This window comes from Pseudophryne corroboree, chromosome 2 (genome assembly GCF_028390025.1).
Source record: "Pseudophryne corroboree isolate aPseCor3 chromosome 2, aPseCor3.hap2, whole genome shotgun sequence".
NCBI classification, from domain to species: Eukaryota; Metazoa; Chordata; class Amphibia; order Anura; family Myobatrachidae; genus Pseudophryne; species Pseudophryne corroboree.
This window is the reverse complement of record NC_086445.1, coordinates 9,688,739-9,693,018: the sequence shown is the minus strand read 5'-3', so window position 1 is coordinate 9,693,018 and position 4,280 is coordinate 9,688,739.

The following is a 4,280-nucleotide window of genomic DNA, read 5'->3' as shown; positions in this document are numbered from 1 at the left end:
GGTAGCATCTAGATTCCCTTCGTGGAGAGGACCTTTACCATAATGCATTGGGTCAATGTCACCAACTATTTTGAATAGTAACCTATTGCGAGCAAAGCGAGACACAGGGCCCGAAGTGTGGCAAGCAAAGCAAGCCCGCAAAGGTACAATGCAGCATAAATAAAACAAAATGCTCTACCACAAACGGAGATTTGAAAAAACATTAACATGCTGTAAGGGCAGAAGAGAAATTCCACCCTCAGCTGATGTCACATTCTGTTCCTTTCCACGAGGGAATAATAGACTCAACCCCCTCCCCACACACACACCCCACCCCTTGAACCTACACCCTAATTTTGAGTGGGCCATTCTGAAAAGTACGGGAGATTTAGGGGGCCAAAGGTTTGAGTTTTAATATAACACAAGTAAAGTTTAAAATATACACATGTGCCATCAGAGCCCTCGTCTGCAGGACACCAGCATTTGTCACACATGTCCCCATGATCACAAACTACTGACAGTAGTGCCCCTTATTCACATTACGCTATACAGTATGAGCCAAATTCACATTACGCCACACGGTATGAGCCAAATTCACATTACGCCACACGGTATGAGCCAAATTCACATTACGCCACACGGTATGAGCCAAATTCACATTACGCCACACGGTATGAGCCAAATTCACATTACGCCACACGGTATGAGCCAAATTCACATTACGCCACACGGTATGAGCCAAATTCACATTACCCCACACGGTATGAGCCAAATTCACATTACGCCACACAGTATGAGCCAAATTCACATTACGCCACACGATATGAGCCAAATACACATTACCCCACACGGTATGAGCCAAGTTCACATTACGCCACACGATATGAGCCAAATACACATTACCCCACACGGTATGAGCCAAATTCACATTACGCCACACGATACAAGCCAAATACACATTACGCCACACGGTATGAGCCAAATTCACATTACGCCACACGATATGAGCCAAATACACATTACCCCACACGGTATGAGCCAAATACACATTACGCCACACGGTATGAGCCAAATTCACATTACGCCACACGGTATGAGCCAAATTCACATTACGCCACACGGTATGAGCCAAATTCACATTACGCCACACGGTATGAGCCAAATTCACATTACGCCACACGGTATGAGCCAAATTCACATTACGCCACACGGTATGAGCCAAATTCACATTACCCCACACGGTATGAGCCAAATTCACATTACGCCACACAGTATGAGCCAAATTCACATTACGCCACACGATATGAGCCAAATACACATTACCCCACACGGTATGAGCCAAGTTCACATTACGCCACACGATATGAGCCAAATACACATTACCCCACACGGTATGAGCCAAATTCACATTACGCCACACGATACGAGCCAAATACACATTACGCCACACGGTATGAGCCAAATTCACATTACGCCACACGATATGAGCCAAATACACATTACCCCACACGGTATGAGCCAAATACACATTACGCCACACGGTATGAGCCAAATTCACATTACGCCACACGGTATGAGCCAAATTCACATTACGCCACACGGTATGAGCCAAATTCACATTACGCCACACGGTATGAGCCAAATTCACATTACGCCACACGGTATGAGCCAAATTCACATTACCCCACACGGTATGAGCCAAATTCACATTACGCCACACAGTATGAGCCAAATTCACATTACGCCACACGATATGAGCCAAATACACATTACCCCACACGGTATGAGCCAAGTTCACATTACGCCACACGATATGAGCCAAATACACATTACCCCACACGGTATGAGCCAAATTCACATTACGCCACACGATATGAGCCAAATACACATTGCGCCACACGGTATGAGCCAAATTCACATTACGCCACACGATATGAGCCAAATACACATTACCCCACACGGTATGAGCCAAATACACATTACGCCACACGATATGAGCCAAATACACATTACCCCACACGGTATGAGCCAAATACACATTACGCCACACGGTATGAGCCAAATTCACATTACGCCACACGATATGAGCCAAATACACATTGCGCCACACGGTATGAGCCGAACAGCCAAATTCACATTACGTCACACAGTATAGAATATACACATGTAACCATTCTTTTCTTTTCTTGAGTGCACCCACAGATCTCATTTTTTGTGGGGGTAACTAAAGTCCCTCAATGGATGTACTGGAAGTATATACAGATTTTATTACCCCTGGCTGGCCTTGTCCCTTCTCTTTCCCCTGCAGCACTGTGAGCAGTTACAGTCTCTGCTGAATGTGTCCTCCAGCGGAGTCCTGAGAGCGCGGTGCGGGAGGAGACCATGGCCGGAAGAAGAGAGACTGCAGCGGGTGCGTGGTGTGAGCCGGGAGGATGTTTTGACATGACGTCAGTCCTCCCTGTGCAGCCGCCGGTTAATGTTAATGATGTATGTTAATATACAGTAAGAACTAAGAAGCTGAGCCGCGCGCTTCCATTCAGTATACTCTACTGGCCGGCGGCTGCACAGGGAGGACTGACGTCATGTCAAAACATCCTCCCGGCTCACACCACGCACCCGCTGCAGTCTCTCTTCTTCCTATACTCTTTCTATATTGTCCTGCCCTATCGGCGGGCGCAGCGGAGAAGGGAATGAGTCACAGTGACAGCCAGGAATGAGCAGCAAGCTGGGCTCGGTGGTGGGCCGCGGCGATCACCACTGTGCTGCTGCAGCAGGCGTGGCGTGTGGGGGGTGCCTGTGCGCACGCCTATGATTGTGGGAGATTATACTGACTGGCTGAAGCGACTGTTGCAGGAGTGATGTAATAACTACATGGCATGTATTGTAACAAATGCAGTTACTGTGGAAGGATACATCTCTCCAGTAAAACAACTGTGTTTATCAGGAGCCCCATCCAATAAATATATAGGCACATGCCTAATGCACATATACACATGAACAATACACAGTTTGCACAAATTATGATATATATAAATGTGCAATATTTATAGAACAGTGGGAGAACTATCAAATATTCCTATATATTCACATTATTCACTCAATACTCAGCATTTATTTACATGCTGACACTCTCTCCCCAGTCGCCACACGGTTCCTTATTATAATAGCTAGAGTTACTATAGGAGATTACACTGACTGGCTTGAAATAAGGGAAGCTACCGCTGAAGGAGTATTGTAGTGAATGATATCTAGAACTAGTGATGTGCATCGGAAATGTTTCGGGTTTTGTGTTTTGGTTTTGGATTCGGTTCCGCGGCCGTGTTTTGGATTCGGACGCATTTTGGCAAAACCTCCCTGAAAAATTTTTGTCGGATTCGGGTGTGTTTTGGATTCGGGTGTTTTTTTGCAAAAAACCCTCAAAAACAGCTTAAATCATAGAATTTGGGGGTCATTTTGATCCCATAGTATTATTAACCTCAATAACCATAATTTCCACTCATTTCCAGTCTATTCTGAACACCTCACACCTCAGAATATTATTTTTAGTCCTAAAATTTGCACCGAGGTCGCTGGATGACTTAGCTAAGCGACCCAAGTGGCCGACACAAACACCTGGCCAATCTAGGAGTGGCACTGCAGTGTCAGACAGGATGGCCCTTCAAAAAAATAGTCCCCAAACAGCACATGATGCAAAGAAAAAAAGAGGTGCACCAAGGTCGCTGGATGGCTAAGCTAAGCGACACAAGTGGCCGACACAAACACCTGGCCCATCTAGGAGTGGCACTGCAGTGTCAGACAGGATGGCAGATTTAAAAAATAGTCCCCAAACAGCACATGATGCAAAGAAAAAAAGAGGTGCAATGAGGTAGCTGTGTGACTAAGCTCAGCAACCCAAGTGGCCGACACAAACACCTGGCCCATCTAGGAGTGGCACTGCAGTGTCAGATAGGATGGCACTTCAAAAAAATAGTCCCCAAACAGCACATGATGCAAAGAAAAAAAGAGGTGCACCAAGGTCGCTGGATGGCTAAGCTAAGCGACACAAGTGGCCGACACAAACACCTGGCCCATCTAGGAGTGGCACTGCAGTGTCAGACAGGATGGCAGATTTAAAAAATAGTCCCCAAACAGCACATGATGCAAAGAAAAAAAGAGGCGCAATGAGGTAGCTGTGTGACTAAGCTAAGCGACCCAAGTGGCCGACACAAACACCTGGCCCATCTAGGAGTGGCACTGCAGTGTCAGGCAGGATGGCACTTCAAAAAAATAGTCCCCAAACAGCACATGATGCAAAGAAAAAA